Source organism: Ursus maritimus, unplaced genomic scaffold, assembly GCF_017311325.1.
Source record: "Ursus maritimus isolate PB19 unplaced genomic scaffold, ASM1731132v1 scaffold_2, whole genome shotgun sequence".
Classification (NCBI taxonomy): domain Eukaryota; kingdom Metazoa; phylum Chordata; class Mammalia; order Carnivora; family Ursidae; genus Ursus; species Ursus maritimus.
The window spans coordinates 48,264,908-48,276,134 of NW_024424452.1; the positions used below are offsets into that span (position 1 = coordinate 48,264,908).

The 11,227-nt window shown below is 47.6% G+C and overlaps 1 long non-coding RNA gene across 3 annotated transcripts in view; it reads right to left on the reverse strand.

The window, feature by feature from the left end:
- Positions 1-304: 304 nt before the first annotated feature.
- Positions 305-11,227, reverse strand: part of LOC103658227 — a 61,776-nt gene continuing 50,853 nt past the window's right edge. For all 3 annotated transcript variants that reach the window (XR_005836312.1, XR_567082.1, XR_567081.1), the window contains 2 exons: positions 3,128-3,251; positions 305-1,175 (listed from right to left, as the gene is read on the reverse strand). This is a non-coding gene — a long non-coding RNA (uncharacterized LOC103658227). The remainder of the gene's footprint in view (positions 1,176-3,127; positions 3,252-11,227) is intronic.

The following is an 11,227-nucleotide window of genomic DNA, read 5'->3' on the forward strand; positions in this document are numbered from 1 at the left end:
CTTCTGGAAGGATCCACAAATTGTAAAAGGTGGTTGCCTCTGTGAATGGAGACCAAAAGGTGAGAGTAGGAGAGAAATGTGCTCTTCAATGATAATTTTTTGAACAGTTTGAGTTACTCCCCAGGGGCATGAACTAACTTTTCAATTAAAAAAAAATCCCTTTGTCTTGTCACCTGTGTCATTCTAATTGGACACATTTTGCTTACTGATAAAATTCCTCAACTTCCCCTCATGCTCTACCAGGTCCTCAGATTTGTTCAGTTCACCTTGATTTCACTGAATAAATACCACCACATCCTCTAAGTATTGTTTTTGTTTTGTTTTGTTTTATGGGGGGCAGGTTCCTTACCACCAAGGCCAAAGACCAGAATTTGATTTCATACAAATATACTATTCTGACGTGCTCCCGGCATGGTGGCTCCTCGCGGAAGGACACCCCTCCACTCCCCCTCCCGCCAAGGAAGAACAGAGCTTTGCTTTGCTGTCTCCAGGTTATAGCTCCCCTGCGCTCCCAGTGACTCCTGGCTGTCCCAAACCTCCAGGCTTCCAGTTCCAAATTGCACCAGTCTCAGACTCATGCATCATTGACTGGACAAGGTGTTCATAAAGGACAGCTGATATGTGCCTTTCGGTAGGAGATGAAGGGGCTATTTCCCGCCCCACTGCTTGTCCCTGGCCTGGCTCCACCATACCCGAGACCCAAAGACGTAGCTCCCTTGGTTCACAGATGGTGAAACAGAAGCCTAGAGAGTGAAGGGCTTGCCCAAGGTTGCACAGGGAGTTTAGGAAAGCACCAGGACTAAACTTCAGGTCCCCAAATTCCCAGTTCCCCAAGGTCCCCAAATTTCCAGTTCCAGACTCTTTCCGGCTAGATCTCCCTCCAAGTGCCCCTCAGTTAGCCTGCCCCTCAGCTCCGCTCGTGGTTTTCAGAGCCGTTGAAGAGGAGGGAGGAGGAGAATGAGTTCACAATGGAACAACTTCTGGAGGTTCAGAAGGGGCGCTGGTCTCTTGCGGATTTTACAAGGGCTGGGGGCCAGCCGTGGGCACTCTTGGAACCTTCAGGAACACCCAAGTCATCTCAGACCTCAGCCCCTTTCACGGACTTCCACACCCATCATTTCCTTCCCATGCTCCACAATCCGGTGTACTGTAGGTTGACTGCAGAAAGCTCTTTCCTTTAAATAAGAAAAAGAAAACAAAGTATCATAAAAACAGAGTACATTAAATAAAGCAACTCTTTGCTTTGGTAATGCATTATCAGAAGGAGGAATCCTTAAGAGAACACTCAGGACAGGAGATTCCATTTTTAATAAATGTATTCGTCAGAGATTACATACTAGCACTCTTCTCGTCAAAATGAATGATAAGCTTTGGGAGTCACAGGTCTGACAGGGACAGAATCAAGAGACGGCTGCTGACGTAGCCTCCATGTAATGCCTCAAGAAAGTTCCTCTTCGGGGTTTCCTATGCAGGACCGGAGGCAATGGGCTCCTACAATCCGGCATTACGGGCAGAGAGATTGCCTGCCCTGCATGCCCTTTGCATGGCTGTGTTGAAGGTCTGTAGCCATGCAGCTGGAACCCAGCCTCGTCAAACACATTGTTGGACTGTTCGGTCCGGAAACCTTGTCTGCTGGGCTTGCAACCTTAGTTAAGCAGTTCTTTTGGAAATTTCCGGGACTGGCTCTAGCCCCTGACAGTACTCGAACAGCTACTAATAACAAACCATATTCTAACTCGCCAGCAAATCAGTGATGATTACTGCATTTGTTATTTCTTGGGGGAAACTTACATTAGTGCATCATTTTGCATTGCCGTTATACATTCTATTCATAACCCAGAACCATTACAAAACCGCACAAAGATAATAGCTACTACCTTTTGTTAAATACTTCCCTGGATGCTGGGTACCCATTTGTGTGGCCTGCATATTTCATTTATGCTCAAAGCCACTTTAGGAATATAATATGATTATCTCCATTTTACACATAGCAAAAATGAAGACAAGTTCGGGAAGTTGCCAGTCACACAGCTGGGAGTCACATCTGCTTCACTCCATGCTTCACACTTGAACCACCAAATGATAAGGCCTCCCATCGCTGAGTGTCCAGAGCGTCCATAGGATGTTATAGGCATCAGGAAAGAAGGGATTCTTTTGTGGCCACTAACTTTGACCTTTCTACTACTTAACCAAAGTGGTAGCAGCGAGCTCTAGACTAGCTCACTCTCCTGCAGCCAGGTATGCAAAGACAAGCCCCCTTCAACAAAACTGTGGAGCTTTTATACGGCACACCACACACAACACTGGGTCGGAAAATTCATTCCCTGAGAAAACCTATATAACATCATACTTTATAACACATACTATTAACTGGCAATGTAATGCCATTCACTTAATTTGCTCCAACAAGAGTGATTCAGGACCTACTATGAGCTAGATACTATATGAATATGTCTATATTCACATAAGGCATTGTACATACTCATATGAGTTGGTCCCTGGGTCCCAAGGAGCTCTCAGTCTAGAGGGAAAAATGCATAATTGTGGTGCATTATAAGGAGAATTGTCATAAAAGTACAAAGTCCAAGAAAGCCTAGGATTATTCTGTCTGGAAGAATCCAAAGAGACCCAGCATTTAAACTGGATGTGAATTTGAACTGGGTCTGGAAGAGTGAGCTTGAGCTCACAGAGTCATAAGAGGACGAGAAAGAGAATCCAAAGGGTAAATAATGTGGAGAGGCTTGGCCCACTGCAGGTACCAGCAGGCGCCGACCAGCACCTAGGGGCTAGGTGGTAGCACAAGAGCTGGGGAAGGGGGTTGGGTCAGGTCCTGAGGGTCTGGAACACCACAGATACACAGGACAATGGTGAGCCATGAAAAGTTTCTGAGCAGAGGAGCGGAGCAATTAGAACGCTTTCCTGACAAGGAAAGATCACTCTGGAGGCTGTGTGCCCAGCAGATTCATAGGTATCTAGGTCTGGGTAGATTTTATGGCCCTGAATATTTAACTAAATGAATTTCCTAAACATGGAAAGTATGATACATTTTAATGCATTTCTGTCTCTCTCTCTCTATGGCAACTAATCTTAATTATCTCAGAATTCGGAGTTCAAGAAGATATCTCACCTGTTTATCTTCAAAGGGAACAAGTCAAGGGTTTACTCTGAGTATTAAATGTGCATTTTTAGAGGGTTAAGTCTTAATTAAATAGCAGCAAAATCCAGATGCAGGTTACCAAAGATGTCACTACCTGGAATGATAGGGGGAAAAATATTTTAAAAGTTGTCATATTGAAGCATTGTTATTAAAAGAACAGAAAATTCCTGTTAAAAGCCAACTCATTGTGCCCTGCTGTCTATTCAGGCTGCAGTAACAAAATGCCACAGCCCGGGTATCTTATAAACAACAGAAATTTATTTCTCACAGTTCTGGGAGCTGGAAGTCCAAGATCAAGGTGCTGGATGGTGGCGTGAGGGCCCTTTTCCGGGTCTCAAACTTCTTGCATCCTCACAGGGCAGAAGGGGTTGGGAGCACTCTGGGGCCTCTCTGATGAGTCATTAACCCCATTCGTGAGGCTTCACCCTCATGACCTAATCACCTCCCAAAGTCCTCACCTCCTGTAACCATCACAGTGGCCTTTAAGATTCAACCATAGCATGGGTTCCATTTACTACATGTAAATTCATGTCCCTTAGGTTCTCAGAGCACCTTTCTCCATTACAAAGAAAGTCCCTGGAGGAAATATGATCCAGTCTACCCCCTTGTCCCTCCTCCACACCTGCCACCTCCCACCACCTCCCCATCCCCCACCACATATATGGGCATACTCCCAACACCAGTGTTGTAACCCAATTCTGCCACTGGGATTTAGCTGACACCAAAAGTTTAAACAGAGTCATCCCCAAGCACAGAAACTGGGGTAACCACCCAGGACAGCAGTAAGTGGAAAAGGAAACAATCTCAGCAGGCTCAAACAGAAGGGGTGGACCCAGCACCATATGTAACAGCCTATGCAGGCAGTTGGTCATGCATTCGTTCAGAGATCAGCTGGGCTATGCCCAGCTCTAGCCCAGGCCCCAGCAATGTTGAGAAATCAGAAATAGCCCCTCTCCTCAAGAAACATCTATCTCTTTTGATGCTTCCTGCAATTCTAGAACTGTTTAAGTTGTTCAGAGGAGGAAACTGAGGCTCAGAGATGCTAATGCACTTTCAAGACCAAGGACACCATGTGGGGGGAGAATTGGAATGAGGCAGTAAGACCAAGGGAGAGGTAAGCACTGAGCCACTGACTCAGAGCACAAGCACAGGAGAACACGTGTCATAAAAGAAGTCCCCAAGTCCAGGGGCCAAATTTCCACACAGGGACCCCAGGTGAGGGGGCAGACCCCTTCCTTGGCAGGAAGCAATACAAACCATTATGTTCCCCAAAGACCATCTTAGCACTAAAAGCGCATGTGTGTGCAATACACACACACACACACACGCACACAAACACACACACACACACACACAAAAGGACTGACTTCCTAACCATAGTCACGATATTTAGGAAGCAGTGTATATAGTGGTAAAAAGTGTGCAGCCTCTGGAGACGCAAAGACCTGGGTTCAAACCCCAGCTCTGCCACTTAACAGCTGGGCAAGCTGCTTAACCTTGTCATGTGTTACTAATCCTCATCTCGGGGGGCTGCTGTGGGAATTACCTAAGGGAGAATGTATGGAATGTGCCAGCATAGTGCCTGGCACTCAGTGACAATCAATCTAAGTGAGCTGTGACACTTCAAACTCAATAACCCCCTAAATGAAAACATTATCCGTCCTCACCAGCGGGTTCCTTCTGCACCTGGATTCTCTATCTGTGAGATTTCCGCCCACTCGCCCAAATCAGGAGCTGCTCTCGGCCCCATTTCCCACAGGGTCACCCTTCGCCTGTCAGCCCCCTTCGTCATCCCAGCTAACATGGCTGCTGTGAGTCTGTGTGCACAGGTACGAAGCGAAGGACTCTCTAGAAGATCTTCAATTGGGCAAAGAAGCCCTTATGAGGAAGGTACCATCATTGTCTCTATGTTGCCTTTCAGGAAATTGAGACTTGAGGGAAGAAACTTGCCCGAGGGGCGCCTGAGTGGTGAAGTTGGTAAGCCTCGAACTCTGGCTCAGGCCTTGGTCTCAAGGTTATGGGATCGAGCCCTGCTCAGCAGGGAGTCTGCTTCCTCTCTCTTCCCCTCCCCCGGCTCATGCACTCTCTCTCTCTCTCTCTCTCTCTCTCTAAAATAAATAAATAAATAAATCTTAAAAAAAAAAAAAAAGAAAGAAAAAGAAACCTGCCCAAGGTCACACAGCTATTTAGTGAGAGAGATCAAATTTTATAGACAGTCTCATTCCAAAGCCCAGATGCTTAAACATTCCACTATATTTATTGCCTCTCTACCAACCAGTCACTACCTAAGTCCTGCGGATTCTCCGTATTTGTTCCTCTTGGATCTGCTCCCTGTCACTGGCCTGCAGGCACAGCGCGCTCTGCTGAAGTGCAGGGAGCCCTGTGAGCTTGCAGAAGGGAGCACTGTGGGCTTGCAGAAGGGAGCACTGTGGGCTTGCAGAAGGGAGCACTGTGGACTTTGGGAAGGGAGGACTGTGGCCTTTCGGAAGGTGGTATGGATCAAGATGGGGGTTTCTGAATGCCAGGCCAATGGGAGGGTTTGGCCAACACGGAGTCTCTGAGCCTGAGAAAGGGGGTTGCTCAGCTGGGAGCCACCCCAGTGTGGGGGGTGGGGGTGGGCAGGTGGCATCGGGGCCAGAAAGGAGCCGAGTCCATCAGTCTAGGTGTAAGGCACAGAGGGCCTGAAGCGAGGGAGTGGGGGTGGGAAGGGAAAGGCTGCATGCGACAGACATTACCTCACCAGGCACAAATACTCCAGAGGCTGGAACTTGGTTTAATAATTCTGTTACTAGGGCAACAGCAAAAGAATCTATCTCGGAGAGAACCCAGCGTGGCCCGTTTCTGCACAGAAGCGTGGCAGCTGTAGGCTGAGAGAGCAGGGGTGAAGGCGAGTGGCCAGATGACGCAGCAGGACGCACGCACCAGGATTTTCTCAGAGGCATTTTCCTGACCTTTCATCCTCTCTGGCTTGGGGAGTGGAGAGACTTTTGTCTGAAGCAAGCTCTCCAGGAAGGTAGATAGCATGCTCCATGAAGCAGGGGCTACAACCCATGACAGGTTAGTGATCCTGCCCCTGACACTTGGGACATTGGTGGTCTCGTGCAGAAAGGCTCAGACTGAGAGTCTGCGTGGCGACTGGAGCAATACCATTTATCACAAAGTTAACTAGTCGCTTTCCTACCTGCTTTCCCCCAATTTGGTATCACTGGGACCATGGCCAGGCTGTAGAGGTAACTTCTCCAGTCTGTCCAGGAAGTGAAGTTCTGGGAAGACCCTGCTGTGGGACTGGGTCTGTGAGCTCTGATGAGAAGTATGGACGTTCCTTGCAAGGCCCACGGTCGAGTCAGCTTTCTTCCCAGGAGCTCCTTGGGTCTCCTCCCACTTGTCCTGGGAATATCACGATGACGCACCCGTATCACTCCATGTCCCTCTGACAGCCGGCCCTTCCAAAACACTAAGAGCCTTTCAAAGGCGCTAGGAACACTCTGAGACTTAGAGACCTTCTCACCAACCTCTCTCAGGATGAATGGTCTCCTTATCAATTTTTACACCAAATGCCAAGATGGCCCCTCTCCATGGCATCCAATGGGGTACCTCTCACAGTGCCTGAGGCGCCTGTGCTCCAAGTTTACCTCCCACATTACATAGTTTCTTGCAAATCTGTCCACAAGGAATGCTGACGGAGAGACAGGACTCAATTTCCTTCGGTCCTCCTCCTAGCCTCCTGGGCCTCTGTGAGGTACGGATTCCCCCAGAGAGACCATCAAAGGCTTCCAGTGCTTTAGAATTTCAGTATCAAAGATTGCCCTCAGGGGCAGGCCTGGGGTAGGGTAACCATGCTGGATTATGGAGACATTTCCACTAGAGGAGTTCTGCACTGTCTGGGGCTTTGATAAGTATGAAATGCCCAGTGGTCTGGCCAATGGATATAGCATGTTCCAGACTACCTTGGGAGGAATTCTCCTTACAGAAGTGGCTACACAGGGATCTGAGTCACCTCAGGCAGCAACGAGTCAGCAAACGAGTTGTTAGCTTTGCCACTCATGCTTTGAGTGAGCTTAGGAAAGTTGTTTTTCCTGTTAGCTTCCTTGCCTGCAACAGGAAGAAAATTATACAAAACAATGTCACAGGTGAATGTAAGACTTTAAAGCTGAGAAGTGCCGTAAGCCTTCTGAAAGACAAGGAACCCCAAGGTGTAAATAGATCACGTAACAACGGTGGTTTGATCCAGCCTAAAGTTAATGTACCATTTAATGCCTAGGAGGGGACAATTTATTCCATGGAGCCTGTGAAAATAATAATGAGCATTCTGAGGCATTTGCATCTGTGGTGGTGGTATAGCTTAGTAACAAGGGGCATGCACTCAGGAGTAAAACTTTCACCATATCCTGCCTTCATCACCTATCAGCTCTGTGACCTTGGACCACTTGGCACCTCTTAGAGCTTCTTTTTCTTCATCTATAAGACGGGGTCATGCCACATGACTCACGGCGTTGCTGAGAGGATCCCAAGCCCGACCGGTTGAATAGTAAACGGCAGACACTGTGTTGTATTAAATCACATTTGATCTTTATAACACCCCTGGAGAGGCAGGATTTGGCACCCCTATTTTATCAGAAAGGGGACATGTCTACAGAAGCTGAAGTGCTTGCCCCGAGTCACTCAGTGAGGCTTCTCCTTCCGAAGCTCATACGACACCATGTTCTCTCTCCCCATGGAGAAAGAGAGTCAGTGTTCTCCTCCCAAATGAAGGGGCTCGGGCAAAGGCACAATGCGAGTTTCAGGCATAATGACCACTCCACAGAAGCCTAGCCATGGGCAATAGTATATAAGTTTGTTAGATGCTGAGAATGTGACCCAAGGCCCCCCAAACGGTATACAATTTCAAGACTTCCCTTGGATTCCTCTGGAGAATGAATGCTACAGAAATGTCTCACGTGGAGAAAGCCTGAAAACAAAGGGGTCCCTGGGGAACGCGGCCACGGGAGTGATCTCTGGCCTGCACTCTGTAAGGGTCTGATCTCCTGAGCAGGGACTCGGGCAGCCTGAAGGGAAAAGGCAAAAATAGTTCATCCCAGCTGGTACTAAAAACAGACCAAGGTTCACAGATAGATAGATGGATGATAGATGGATAGGTACATACATACATAGGCAGACAGAAAGACAGACATATTTGGCCTTTAGGCCCCAGCCCTCCCAGCATATTTTAGGACTTCTTTTCTCTTCCAGGCCACCCTTCCTGTTCATTTTCATCTGCTTTCCATGAGACTTGTCCCAAGCCCTATCCGCACTGAGATGACCCTGCCAAAAAGGGACACAGGCAGCATCAAAAGTCTGGAGTGAACCGGATGTCATAAGCAGTTTCTACATCAAAGTCCTTGAAATTCTGACATTCTTAAGACCTGTACCCACTAAATTCCTGGCCCGGGAAGCGGAACACAGTACTGACTCACATGCCCCTAGGTTGCTAACCCCACATAGAGTCCTGCATTGAGCACATGAGCAGTTTTAACTTAAGAAAATGGCACAGGCAAGTCTTTCTATTTTTCTCCTGAGCAAATAAGATCATGTCAGAACTCTATTTCCGCTAGGCCATGCGCCCACCCACCTGGGTGGGAATATCTGCTGCGAACATTTATGGACACTTACACTGTGCCAGGCACTATGTGGTTGCTCGAATCTCTGTCCCTAGTGCTGGCGTCTTAAGACTCCAAGCATCTGTCCTCCCCCTGCACGGACAGGGTCTTTACATTTGGGGAGGGGGGCCTCAGAGAGCATCCTGCCTTGTTTTATAGAAAGGAAATCAGGGCCCTGGGAGGGACAGAAACCGAGTGCCTCGGTCGTATGCACTTTGCTCTACCTGACCTTGCCCTTTCCTCTTATAACCTCAGTGACTTTGGGGTCATGAGAGGCTGCGGGGAGCACACTGACCCTCAAAAGGGACTGTTACACAGGGAAGGCAGTGACTCTATCAGATAGAGCTAAAAATAGGAGCTGGCCCCAGACCAGCCCCAGCTAGTGAATCTGCACCTGATAACCAGGTGCTCCGCCAGGCACTCACCTGACACCCACCTGTGCCATGGAAGGGCGGCCACCCAGGTCAAGGTGGGCAGAGGTGGGCTTATCAAACAGCTGTAAACACTAAGGGCGACCCAGCTGCTGCTCAAGTTGCAGGAGCAGCTCACTGGGGAGGGTGAATTCCGTTTCTGCAACCACCTGACCAAGCGGGGCCATGCAGTGGAAGCAGAAGGAATTGGAAGGCTCCGCTCGGCCCTCTCCTAGTGGCTCCCTGCGGTGCCTGAAACCTTCCCATTTCTGTAGGAGTTTGGGAGTCCCATGAAGAGCTGGAAATTCTCTAGTTCACTTCCTTCCATATATAGGTGAGAAAAATAAAGCCCAGAGATGTTAAGCAACTCTGCCAAGGGCGAACAGCCTAGTCCAGAACTTTCCAAAGCAGAATCCCTGAAACAGCAGTCTCATAGATGTTCCTTGAAGAGAAATTGTTTTAAAGGTTCTGAGATCAGGTAGCTGGGAAAGGCTACATTCTCTAGTCTCCTTTGTCTTGTCCACTCATTCTCTATTCAGCAAATACGCACTCAGTCTCAAAATGAGGAACGCACTTTAGAGATCTGGTCTAACCTGACAAAGCTGAAACCAGCCTGCGGTATGCAGACAGGACCACAACACACACAGCTTCCTTGGGCCAAAGGCCTGTTCCCTGACGGTAGCCATTCCCGATGCTTTGTTAAAATGGCAATGCTCCAGAAAGAGACATAGCTGACCGATGTCGCCAATAACTTTTTGTGTACTTCATTTGTCCCAGGCTTTTCTAAGGGAGAGTACTTGCCCTCCAAAGGCCAAACTGCGAAGCCTCAGCCAGAGGCTGCTGTCTGGAGAAGGTTCGGCCAGGGGAGAAGGCTAGAAATTAAGTGGGGAAAACTGGAGACACTGGCTCCCCTGGAAAGGAAAAGTCAGAAAGAGGGAGAGAGGCATAAAAGAAAAGGAAAGTGGATAAAATCACCCCATAAACTTTGGCAAACCAGTCAGCGATCAGCTCTCATCAGAAAGAGACAGATGGTAAACCCAGCCCACTGGGAATGCAGCCTCCCACCCCTACCCCCTCCAAGCCACACCCCCCACTCGCCGGCCCCTCCCCCCACCCCGGGAAAGCCATCACTCGGGAAATTAATTCTTCCCCATAGCCTTCATGGGCCACATTCCTCTCCCAGGCAATCATGGAAGATCTAGCAAGGAACTTTTTTTTTTTTTAATTATAAGGAAAGGGTGGCTCCCCTATCAATAAAATGCTGCTTCAATTAGAACAACTATCCTTTGGGTCATTATTTTAAGTGTTTGAATTTCTACTTAAATAAGGTCACTTTCAATTTGGTAAACACTCCTAAGTCATCATCTTAATTCACGGCCAGTCACCCTAGGAATGCTGAGTAAGTAAACATCATCAAGCATTAGCTAACCAGCCACAAACCCACTTGAGTTTATTAATTTCTCTCTTGGCAGAGAAGCAAGAAAAGGGAACAAACCATCAGAGACATTCACGCATCATTCATTCAATAAATATTTATTACATACCAGGTGCCAGGCACTGTGCTAAGCTAAATATAGGTTGTATTATTTTATTAATATTCACAGCTAAGTTCTACAACAAATCCCATTTTCCCCCAAATATAAATCTTAATTGCTGAGGTGCTTTTTCTTCATTTCTGCCCAATGTGCCTTCCTCCATGGATTAAATGATACATCCTAACTCTTAAGCTTCCAGACTCTCTATCCCTCCCTTCAAAAGACCCCCCCTCCCATCATCCCTCAAATAGTTAATGAATATAAACTCCCACCAGAAACTCTAGAGAGGCACTCACTATTTTAAAAGTCTAGGAGAATAGTAAAGGTAAGAAATAGTTCATATCATTATACTCAGATTTTTTTTTATACATTTGGGTCTTGTGTTGAGGAGAGTACCTTATACTTGCTCTAAAGGCTTTTTAAAATACTAGCACACATATATATTCCAAATGAGGACAGGGTTGTAGGCACGAGAGAAAAGCAATCTTA